A 12,606-nucleotide genomic window follows, 5' to 3' on the forward strand; every position below is an offset into this window, starting at 1 on the left:
CTATTGTCTTCTTCCTTGTATTTCAGGAATGGACTACATCAAGGACCTGGAAGAACCCTTAGTGCAGCTACCAATTCATCAGATGAGGACTTCTTCTCTGCCATGAAGACGTCTCAATCACAAGAAAGCTCCAAACAGCTGGACGGGTACCTGGCCTGTTCAGCTGATCATATGGAGTTGCTCAAGTCCTTCTTGGCAGTCTGTAAGCTGTCTCTGAGGTTAAGCACACCCTTAGCTGCATCAGCTGCCTGTGAAAGGCTGTTCAGCATTGCAGGACTGGTTTTCAGCCCCAAGAAAGCAAGGCTGGATTCCAGAAACTTTGAATACCAGCTTTTACTTCAAGTAATGACATCTTAACACTAGCACGCCCAAGGACACGGATGCCTTATTCGTTTTGTTAATTTATGTTTAAAATTCACAAGTTCTAGGTGTCCTTGTTACAAAGGCATGACCTGACACCCTGATTTTTAATACAGTTCCATCAGTGGCGATGTCCTCATATTCCCACAGTGAGATTGTGTTTGGTTCTGTTCTTTTTATGTCTAGGGTTCTATTATAGGATGTTTTTCTAAAGTGACTGTGATTGTAAGTGCTTAAGTTTACTGGCTATATTACTTCATTATTAAGGCATAATTCCATTTAGTCTGTAAGAGATGTATTTTGAAGTGTTGTCTATTTGAGAATCAGCATTCTTAAAAAAACAATCTAAACCTCGTGCATCCATTAGAATGTTACATTTTAGAAAAGCGCAAACCAAATAAAAGGGCAGGCTGTTTTGCTTTTTGGATTTACGGCTCTTACGTTTCATACTTTTACTTTTTGATACTTAAGTACATTTACCTTGCGGTTATTTAATATCAGGTACTTTAAAACTTTTATTCAAGTATTATTCTATTGGGTGCATTTTACTTGAGTAATTTTCCAGTAAGATGTCTTTACTTTTACTCAGGTATGACAATTTAGTACTTTTTCCACCACTGCACCACATCTGACAGGTGTGGCATATGAAGAAGCTGATTAAATGGCATGGTCATTACACAGATGCACCTTGTGCTAGGGACAATAAAAGGCCACTCTAAAATGTGCTGTTTTTTTCACAACAGAGGAGTATATCTGTCTGTAATAAAGCCCTTTTGTGGGGAAAAACTCATTCTGGCTGGGCCTGGCTCCCCAATGAGTGGGCCTGGCGCCCAAGTGCGTGGGCCTATGTACTCCCAGGCCCAACCATTACTGTGCCCCTACCCAGTCATGTGAAATCTGTAGATTAGTGCCGCATTTTTCAATTGACTGATTTCCTTATATGAACTGTAACTCAGTAAAATAGTTGCAATTGTTGCATTTTGCGTTTTTATATTTTTGTTCAGTGTAAATAGGCCTAACATCATATATGATACTTTGTTAGTTAGGGACAATTTTATTTTTATATAAATATGGGCAAAAACAATAGTAGGCTATCATTTTGCAAGCGGAATATTTTGCGAACGATATGATGGGCAGGCTGAGTGTAGGCCTACAAATTAGACTCTGAGGATGAAAGGATAGCATTCTGTTAAGCTAATAGCCTTTACAACTCACCCTGTGTGCTTCTTATCAATGTTAAACAATAGGCTTTTGGTAAAAGTGGCTCTGGATTTGAATCTGACACCTGAAGTATCCTAGGTTATTTGTTTAGGGCAAGAATAGGCATATTCAAAGGATAAGTAAGAATATTGACTTTTTGCATATTGAATAACACTGAATAGAAGCAATTGGTGATTGTGGCCAAATGCGTGACCAGGGTTGCTCCTATGGGAGCAAGTGGAGCACGTCCTAGGCTTACCCGTCATCCAGCTAGGCTTCTTCATTTGTTCACGGAAGTGCATTATATAGGCTGCTAGACATTAATGCCCAAAGAAGCTGTATAGGGACCATTCGTAATATGCCTATAGATGCTACAGAGGAATTTGGTAGAGACTCATTTCTACTTCAGTCTATAAATGTTATTTTTGCCCCTCGATCATCTCTGATAAACTGCAGCAGAGCCCGATTCTCGCCTGGCCTCTCAAGATCAAGTGCATCTATAATTTGTCTCAATCAAATGATCAGGCCTGGGCTATATGCTAGAAAGTGCAAGCTCGAGAAGCACGGGGCAAAGTAATAATGCCAGTATAGGCCTAGTTATAATTCCAATATTTTCCAATTAAGGTATCCTTTAGATGGGAGGAGAAATCCTGCCACCTGTGTCCGTTCAGATAGCCTCTGTATCAGGCTTTTGTCCTATTTCTTTTGGGATGAAGCCTCTATATTGTTTTTACTCGTATACTGTGTATGATATTGTGCTTCCACCATTAGATCACCGAGTCCAAGAGACTGTAAAACAGAACACTGCTCATTTAAACACTAAGCACCAAATGAATTAGAAATTCTGATATTTGCACAGTTTTTATGGAGGAAATCCCTGACCATATTCACAAAGGTAGCCCACTTGCAGCCCATTAAAACAATGGTAGATGCCCGTTTGCGACCCATGTGTTTATCCATGCATGTGTGACTACAGGTGGTATGCCCAACTGGTTCCCAGAAAGTCCCTGACCAGAGAGCCCACTTACAGCCCATTTAAAAATGATTCAGGGCCCATTTAGGACCTATTTTGTAGCCCACATACCCATGCGTGACTGTAGGTGTGCCCAAATGGGTCCTGGAGATAGTCCATGACCATATTCACAACTGATACCCAATTTAGTTTATTTATTTTCTTAAATGGGAAAGGGCCCATTTGGTGACTCACATGGGTTTGTCTGTGTGTGACCCAGGTGGTTAATATGGCTGGGTCCCGATAATAATTCCTGAAAGAATAACACCAGATAGCCACTTACAGCCCATAAAAAAATTATCCAGGGCCCATGTGGGACCCATGATGTAGCCCAAGTGTGTGTTCCAATGTGTGACCCAGTTCGTATGCCCATATGAAACCAGATGGGGCCCACCTGGACATGTTGGCTGGGAATCTTGCAGAATGTGTAAAGGCTGTGTGGAGCGATGGGTAACGTTGCTTTGTGGGTGACTGTTGTTGATTTGTGCAGAGGGTCCCTAGTTCGCGCCCGGGTCGGGGCGAGGGGACGGACTAAAGTTAAACTGTTACAAATGCACAGACAGGCACTCGTTATACAGGCAGCATGCATGTTTGGTTTGAAAAAGTCACTGCAAAATATCAGAACATTCTGACCACACCTCTACGGAAATGTGATCACAGTTATGTTAACTACCTTGGCGAAATTCCAATAGTTGCACATTTTACATTAAATAAAGGGCGTTATTGTCACCTTAAAAGGTGAATGGGTGTTTTCCAGGCAGGTTTTACAGGCATCTTGTGAATCCAGCCAACATGTCCGATTTTTAAAATGTTTTACAGCGAAAACAGCACGTATATTTATGTTAGCTCACCACCAAATACAAAGAAGGACAGACATTTTTCACAGCACAGGTAGCATGCACAAAGCCAACCTAACTAACCAAGAAACAACTTCATCAGATGACAGTCTTATAACATGTTATACAATAAATCTATGTTCGAAAAATTTGCATATTTCAGGTATAAATCATAGTTTACATTGCAGCTACAATCAGAAATTGCACCGAAAGCAGCCATAATAATTACAGACACCAACGTCAAATACCTAATTACTCATCATAAAACATTTATGAAAAATACATAGTGTACAGCAAATGAAAGACAGGCATCTTGTGATTCCAGCCAATATTTCTGATTTATTAAGTGTTTTACAGCGAAAACACTATAGCGTTATATTAGCTTACCACAATAGCCAGAAACACAAGCCATTTCCCAGTAGCAAAGGTTAGCGATCGTAACAAACTAGTAAAAGATATATAATTTTTAATTATTGCATGGTTTGCTTTTTCCGTAAAGCTTTTTTGAAGTCTGACACAGCGGTTGCATTAAGGAGAAGTGGATCTAAAATTCCATGTATAACACTTGATCTTTGATCAATGTTTATTATGAGTATTTCTTGAAATTGATGTGGCTCTCTGCAAAATCACTGGATGTTTTTGGAACTACTGAACATAACGCGCCAATGTATACTGAGATTTTTTTATATAAATATTAACTTTACCAAACAAAACATACATATATTGTGTAACATGAAGTCCTATGACTGTCATCTGATGAAGATCATCAAAGGTTAGTGATTCATTTTATCTCTTTCTGCTTTTTGTGACTCCTGTCTTTGGCTGGAAAAATGGCTGTGTTTATCTGTGATTTGACGGTGACATAACATAATCCTTTGTGGTGAAATCAGACACTGTGGTGGGATTAACAACAAGATTACCTTTGAAATGGTATAAAATACTTGTATGTTTGAGGAATTTTAATTATGAGAATTCTGTTTAAATTTGGCGCCCTGCACTTTCACTGGCTGTTGTCATATCGATCCCGTTATCGGGATTGCAGCCATATGAAGTTTAAACTGCCGTAAATGCTGTTATAAAGGCCATTTCCTTAGTAGGTGACGTCAGAGGTCACCATGTGGGAGAAGTGAGTGGTCAGGATGATAGAGGAGTTAGTAATTACCAGTTGGCGGGCCGTTCAAGTGGATTTTTCCCAGTCGTACCCTGGCTGCGGTTCAAACTCCTAAAAGACACACCCTCTTCCACTTACCCTCGCCTTATGCCCTTGGGAAAATCCCTGTCACCATCTTGGAGGGCGGTCCGAATGATTAGCCAAGCAAGGGAAGTTTGCAACGTAAGCCCCTCAGCCCGCGTTTTTAGTTGAGTTTGCGAATGTACAAATTATGTTCACCCCGGTGCCTGAAACTCCCCATCATTACATTCACAATGATTGTACATCCGCTAAGAAAAGTCTGACAAAACTTAACACCTCAACGTCAGTATATGGAGTCAACATACAAGTGTAAGTAAAAGCGAATGTAAATAAGTTGTGCTGCTAATGCACATGACTGCACAAACACTTCTTGTAAAACTAATGATGTTTTTGTTTGGTTAGCTTCTGGAAATTATAGAAATAAAAAATGTTCCTTCAGAAGATCCAGCTATGCACGGTATTTAGTTAATTAATTTGCTAGCTATGATACAGTAGGCGTATATTAATAATTATATATTTAATGTACACTGCCGTTCAAAAGTTTGGGGTCACTTAGAAATGTCCTTGTTTCAGATTTTTTTTTGTATATTAAAGTAACATCAAATTGATCAAAAATACAGTGTAGACATTGTTAATGTTGTAACTGACTATTGTAGCTGGAAACAGCTGATTTTTAATGGAATATCTACATAAGCATATAGAGGCCCATTATCAGCAGCCATCACTCCTGTGTTCTAATGACACGTTGTGTTAGCTAATCCAAGTTTATCATTTTATAATGCTAATTGATCATTAGAAAACCCTTTTGCAATTATGTTAGCACAGCTGAAAACTGTTGTTCAGATTAAAGAAGCAATAAAACTGTACTTCTTTAGACTAGTTGAGTATCTGGAGCATCAGCATCTGTGGGTTCGATTACAGGCTCAAAATGGCCAGAAACAAAGAACTTTCTTCTCAAACTCGTCAGTCTATTCTTGTTCTGAGAAATGAATGCTATTCCATGTGCGTAATTGGCAAGAAACTGAAGATCTCGTACAAGGCTGTGTACTACTCCCTTCACAGAACAGCGTAAACTGGCTCATATCCACAGCTATAAACCAGACTGTAACATAGCCTACCTATCACTACCTATCACTCTTTCTTTGACCCGGTGCTTGAATGCAGAGGGGAGACAATGTGATGTTTCTTTGCATTTCCTTCTTGCTGAGTTTATGTCATTGTAAATGTATCAACATATTTGAGGTGTTGACAGCTGCATAGGCTATTTTTGTCGAGCGACATACTGTTAACGTTTTATCCACAACTCTGTCGATCGCCATTGTAATCTATGTGGAAGCCAAATGTTCCCAAGCTGGATATTTAAACGATGGAGGATCCTCTAGTTCTAATTCTGGTTTATCATCCCCACCACTCACCATCGTAAGTAGCTAGTTCCCAGCTACGTCTCACAAAAGGACCGTTTGAAATGCGGCAATTAAGATATACATTTTTATTACAATGTGTGCATAGGTTCTAGTTGTTTTAATGGAATAGCCTGAAATATTTTTTCAGGTCAGATTTATTCAAGAGGCATGGGCCTACAATGCAGCGTAGGCATAGCCTATAGGTTGAGTGTCTTTATGTTGTGCATATACTGTATATTTGTATTCATTTGGGTGTGCAGACCCAACCGAGGTCCCATTACCGAGCCGGGTACATGTACGTTTACACCCCGAGTTCACAGACTTTTTCCCAGAAGTTACTCATGCTGAAAATTTGTGTGAAATTTACCCAACGATTATAAATGAGGCCCCAGGACCCGCTGTCTGATATCAGGTCTTTGGGGCTCCTGCTTTGTGGGAAGGAAGGCTCTTCCCTAGCTGTCCCCCTTTCATCACCCCTCTTTCTGTCAAACTCATTGCCTGCATGTCTGCCTGTCTGTCACATAATACTGTATTTCTGTGTGTATCTCTTCTTGCCTGTCCATGTGTTTATCCACCTCGCAGCCCATCCGTCTGTCTGTTCTCCAGGCTTTCTTTAGAGCTCTAGCATCTACCCATCTACCCTCATCTCCATCCCATCTGTTCCTGGAGATCTGGGAGTAGAAGGGGACGCTTGCTTTTTCCCACACTCCGACTCCTCTGTATCAGAGCCCATAAAGAGGCCTTGCTTTGTCCACCTGTAATTAGGCTGGAGTCTGGGCCGTAAAGCTACCAGCCTACTAACCAGGTGCAACCTCCAGACCCAAGCCGTGCATGCTCAAAAACAAATGGGTTTGGCCTACTTTTATATCTCCCTATTTCTGATGTATCACAAGGAGATGTGTGTGTGACTTTGTTCAACTTTGTAGCTAACAATTGTTAAAAGGTAGGTAGTATAAACTTAACCATTAACATATGGATTTTATTTGGTATACCCATCAGAAGTCCCAATGGAAAGTTGCACCTAACTTTTCTATTTTTCTAGTTATTGCATTAAACCGATCAGAATTCCATGTCGGAAAATATTTTTCCGGGTTGTGCTGTAATATGGAGGACAAGGCTGGCCAGCATATGGCCTATAATGTAAACTTAAACATTTTGTTATCTTACGAAGTGGGATTAAAATTGATTTAATTGTCTTTTTTGTGTCAAGTTGAATGTCTCCCAGTGTCTGTTGGAAAGCAGACTGAACCAGGTTTTCCTCTAGGATTTTGCCTGTGCTTAGCTCGAAAAAGAAAGTACCTAGTGCTTGCTAATGACAAGCATACCCATAACAGGATGCAGCCACCACCATGCTTGAAAATATGAAGTGGTACTCAGTGATGTGTTGGATTTGCCCCAAACATAACACTTTGTATTCAGGACATAAAGTACATTTCTATGCCACATTTTTTGCAGTTTTCCTTTCGTTCATTTATTGCTGTAAGGGAGTGCGTAACTGGTGGCAGGGAAGTCCGGCGCAAGAGAGCAAAACTGGGTAATCAACGGAGCAGTTTTATTCATAAAACCACCGGAAACCAGAACAACAAACAAATGGGTACAAAACCCGTCGCGCACCTGAGAAAACGTGCACATGCATTTACAATAAACAATTCCGCACAAAGACATGGGGGGAACAGAGGGTTAAATACACAACATGTAATGAGGGAATTGAGACCAGGTGTGTGCGAAGACAAGACAAAACAAAAGGAAAATGAAAAGTGGATCGATGATGGCTAGAAGACCGGTGACGCCGAGCGCCGCCCCAACAAGGAGAGGAACCGACTTCGGCGGAAGTCGTGACAATTGCAAACCGGATGCATGTTTTGGAATGTTTTATTCTGTACAGGCTTCCTCTTCACCCTGTCATTTAGGTTAGTATCATGGAGTAACTACAATGTTGTTGTTGCCTCCTCAGTTTTGTCCTATCACAGACATTAAACTCTGTAACCGTTTTCCTTCCTCTCCGGCAACTGAGTTAGGAAGGACGCCTGTATCTTTGTTGTGACTGGGTGTATTGATACACCATCCAAACCATAATTGAAGGAATGCTCAAAGGAATATTTTATAGTATGCTTTTTTCCCCCACCCATCTACCAATAGGTGCCCTTCTTTGTGAGGCATTAGAAAACCTCCCTGGTCTTTATGGTTGAATCTGTGTTTAAAATTCACTGAGGAACCTTACAATTATCTGTATGTGTGTGTGGTACATAGATGGTTTAATCATTCAAATATCATGTAAACCACTATTATTGCACACAGTCCATGCAACTTTTTATGTCCATGCAAGTTATTGTGAAGCAAATACTCCTGTACTTATTTTACTCCTGCACTTATTTAGGCTTGCCATAACAAATGGTTTGAATACTTATTGATTGAAGACATTTCATCTTTTCATTCTTTATTCATTTGTATAAAAAAAATGGAATAACAAAATTCCACTTTGACATTATGGGGTGTTTGTGTGTAGCCAACTAGGTATTAGCCTAGCCAACCACCACGGTTATGGTCTGCAAGCTAGAGCCCAACTACTGGACACCAGCTAGAACACAACTAACACAACACAACTTAAACCACAGATCAAAAGCAAAGCGAGAGATGAGACTTAGATTTATGGCTGGGTCCCATCCGATTGTAACTTTTTAAGAGTGCAGGCTGAGTTAGCTACCAAAGCGAGGCAGACGCTTCACCGGGCCGAGGGAGATTCGGGGAAATCCAGTAGCTATATAGGGTGAAAAAAATCCAAAATGGATCGATTCCAGATGTCAGTTAACTAGCACACTAGCACTAAGCCAAGGTGGAAAAAGTTGCAAAACTCCCGTAGCCTACTTTACAGAGAACATGCATAAAAGTTGAGAGAACAAAAACTGACGAGGTACTATACAATTGGAGCAAGCAGGTATGATTTTCTCTTTCGTTTTTAGCCCACCTTCAAGAAGGCACCTGAGCCTGCAGTGCTAATGAATTCTCACGAGATAACAGACACAAGTGCACCGTGGGAAGTTTCTAAGATGTCCAGAAATAGATATGTAATAACCTCAAAACATAACTGTTTGTACTTATAGGTAACCAAACCGGGACTACAACAAAGTTACTAAGTGTTTGACCACACTGTGTTAATTGGTGAGTAAAAACTCATGCTTCCTATCCTTTAAAGTCCTCCCGTTGACGAGATGACTCATGACGTGTATAGGTCACACCCCATCGAGCAAGACTTCGATCGTAAATTGCGATGGAGCTGCACTCGAGAGTGTGTTGGCCAAGCACACATGTGCATGTGTGTGTATGTCTAGCACAGTATGTGCACACTGTGCAGCCGTATCATTTCTTAACAGGGGGAGTGTGATGACTAGGCCCTGAGATGGCACCCATCTATGGCGTTACAACAGCTTTCTCTGAGGCCTCAGGGATGTTCCTCCCTACATATTTTTCTCTCTCTCTCGCTTTCTCTCTCCCTCTTTATCCCGTGTGAGTGTGTGCCCACCCACTGGCCCCCCTGAGCCAAGAGATTTGGCTTGCTGCAGTAGTTGCCGATCCTGTTGTTTTTAGCCAATAATGCCAAGGAAGTGATGGCTTTCAGAGGAAAACAGAGATATCCGACTTAGGGCGTCTCAGTGACAAACACACACACTGGTTCTCTTTTAACAAATTACATTTTCATCTCTAAAATATGTCAAAGCATAGGCTGTAGTTCTTAGGAAGTAAAGCACAGCTCATTGAAGATGAATGAGAACATAGCCAATTGTAGCACACAGTGCATTGATCACTTGAAGATGGAGCAACGGGCTTCTGTTTGCAGTCAACGTGGTTCCATCAGTCACACAGACGGTCCACTGATGCACAGCACTTGACAGAGAGAAGAGGGAGTGAGGGTATGCGCGACAGAGGGAGGGAGAGAGTGTGACATAAAAAATGAGAGGGGGAGGAGAAAGTACAGAGGAGTGCGGGGGAAAGAACGAGAAACAGAGGGTTATATGGAAATAAGAGTGGGGACAACATGAGGCGGTTAGAAAATTAGAGGGAACAAGAGTGAGCGAGGGGTGCAGCGGGGAGAAATTTGAAAGAAATGGAGAGAAAGAGAGGGGTGCAATTAGAAACGAGAGAGGGAAATGGCAGTGTAAATGCAGGGGGAATTGAGCAAGAGAAAAACAGGTGCAGCAGCGAGAATTGAGAAAGGGAAAGGGAGAGCGAGTGAGAAACTGAGGGCTGCAGTAGGGAGAATTTGAGAGTGAATCGGGCCAGCAGCTCCCCTGCTTCATGTTGGGCCCTTTATTATCCACGCTGAAATGAAGTATTTTCCAGACCAGCCAGCAAGACGCTCCACTGCTCCTCCCGGGGTTACTAACTCTCCTCTCGAGTGGCTCTCTCCCAGTGTCCCCCTGTGTAGTGTGTTTCTGTAAAAAATCGAGTGTTATCTGATCTCTGCTGCTCTGTGTGCGTGTATGAGATACCTGCGTGTGCCTGTCTGCTTGTGTGCGTCACGTTTAGTCTCGGTTTCCAAAAAGTGATAAAAAAGCAGACAGAAGACCTCATCTTAATGTGGTGCGTGATCGTGTTGAACTGTAGCCCTCGTTCTCATTTTGTTGCTTTAGTTTCACTCCAGGAGTGTGGGAAGCCCAGCAAAACAACGACTGATTGAGTTCCACACCTGCAACAAGGCTCCTGGCATTTCTGCAGGGAAGTAGAATCTCTGAAAATGTTCGCCCGAAGGAAGAACTCATCATAGACTAGCCTACTGCCGGCGGTGTACCCAAACCCACCCTTCATATCGATGCGTTCCTCCTCACTCATCATTCGCTAACTCCAAACCTGTCTCACTCTGGAGAACCTCGCCATAGACATTATTATATACCAATGTCAGCCATTTGGGGGTTGACACCATTTGACAGTTTCTATGGCACATTGAACTTCTCTACCCGCTTCCTGCATGCTCTGTGAAACTGCATGCTCTTTTTTTTACCCCTTGGACTAAGTGGATAAAAGCCTATTCTTGGAAAGCACTTGAAATAAGACAGATTGGATCGCTCTCCCCAAAAATACGAAGATCGAGTTTGGGATGTAGAGGGGAATTTGGCCTGCACTGGAAGTCTGGGCAGAATCATGTTAGCTCCCCACTTAGCCTGCACTGGAAGTCTGGGCTGTATCATGTTAGCTCCCCACTTAGCCTTCACTGGAAGTCTGGACAGTATCATGTTAGCTCCCCACTCATGCTGCACTGGAAGTCTGGGCAGCATCATGTTAGCTCCCCACTTAGCCTGCACTGGAAGTCTGGGCAGCATCATGTTAGCTCCCCACTTAGCCTGCACTGGAAGTCTGGGCTGCATCATGTTAGCTCCCCACTTAGCCTGCACTGGAAGTCTGGGCAGTATCATGTTAGCTCCCCACTTAGCCTGCACTGGAAGTCTGGGCTGCATCATGTTAGCTCCCCACTTAGCCTGCACTGGAAGTCTGGGCTGCATCATGTTAGCTCCCCACTTAGCCTGCACTGGAAGTCTGGGCAGTATCATGTTAGCTCCCCACTTAGCCTGCACTGGAAGTCTGGGCAGCATCATGTTAGCTCCCCACTTAGCCTGCACTGGAAGTCTGGGCAGTATCATGTTAGCTCCCCACTTAGCCTGCACTGGAAGTCTGGGCTGCATCATGTTAGCTCCCCACTTAGCCAGTACTGGAAGTCTGGGCAGTATCATGTTAGCTCCCCACTCATGCTGCACTGGAAGTCTGGGCTGCATCATGTTAGCTCCCCACTTAGCCTGCACTGGAAGTCTGGGCAGTATCATGTTAGCTCCCCACTTAGCCTGCACTGGAAGTCTGGGCTGCATCATGTTAGCTCTCCACTTAGCCTGCACTGGAAGTCTGGGCAGCATCATGTTAGCTCCCCACTTAGCCTGCACTGGAAGTCTGGGCTGCATCATGTTAGCTCCCCACTTAGCCTGCACTGGAAGTCTGGGCTGCATCATGTTAGCTCCCTACTTAGCCTGCACTGGAAGTCTGGGCTGCATCATGTTAGCTCCCCACTTAGCCTGCACTGGAAGTCTGGGCAGTATCATGTTAGCTCCCCACTCATGCTGCACTGGAGGTCTGGGCAGCATCATGTTAGCTCTCCACTTAGCCAGTACTGGGAGTCTGGGCAGCATCATGTTAGCTCCCCACTTAGCCTGCACTGGAAGTCTGGGCTGCATCATGTTAGCTCCCCACTTAGCCTGCACTGGAAGTCTGGGCAGTATCATGTTAGCTCCCCACTTAGCCTGCACTGGAAGTCTGGGCAGCATCATGTTAGCTCTCCACTTAGCCAGTACTGGGAGTCTGGGCAGCATCATGTTAGCTCCCCACTTAGCCTGCACTGGAAGTCTGGGCAGCATCATGTTAGCTCCCCACTTAGCCTGCACTGGAAGTCTGGGCAGCATCATGTTAGCTCTCCACTTAGCCTGCACTGGAAGTCTGGGCAGCATCTTGTTAGCTCCCCACTTAGCCTGCACTGGAAGTCTGGGCAGCATCATGTTAGCTCTCCTCTTAGCCTGCACTGGAAATCTGGGCAGCATCATGTTAGCTCCCCACTTAGCCTGCACT

General features: G+C 43.1%; 1 protein-coding gene across 3 annotated transcripts in view; it reads left to right on the plus strand.

Moving 5' to 3' along the window:
- The window catches only part of LOC129860448 (agrin-like), a 368,127-nt gene that overhangs the window by 16,886 nt on the left and 338,635 nt on the right, over window positions 1-12,606 (plus strand). The gene's annotated exons all lie outside the window — the stretch shown is intronic.

The sequence above is a fragment of the Salvelinus fontinalis genome, chromosome 8 (assembly GCF_029448725.1).
Source record: "Salvelinus fontinalis isolate EN_2023a chromosome 8, ASM2944872v1, whole genome shotgun sequence".
Lineage (NCBI taxonomy): Eukaryota > Metazoa > Chordata > Actinopteri > Salmoniformes > Salmonidae > Salvelinus > Salvelinus fontinalis.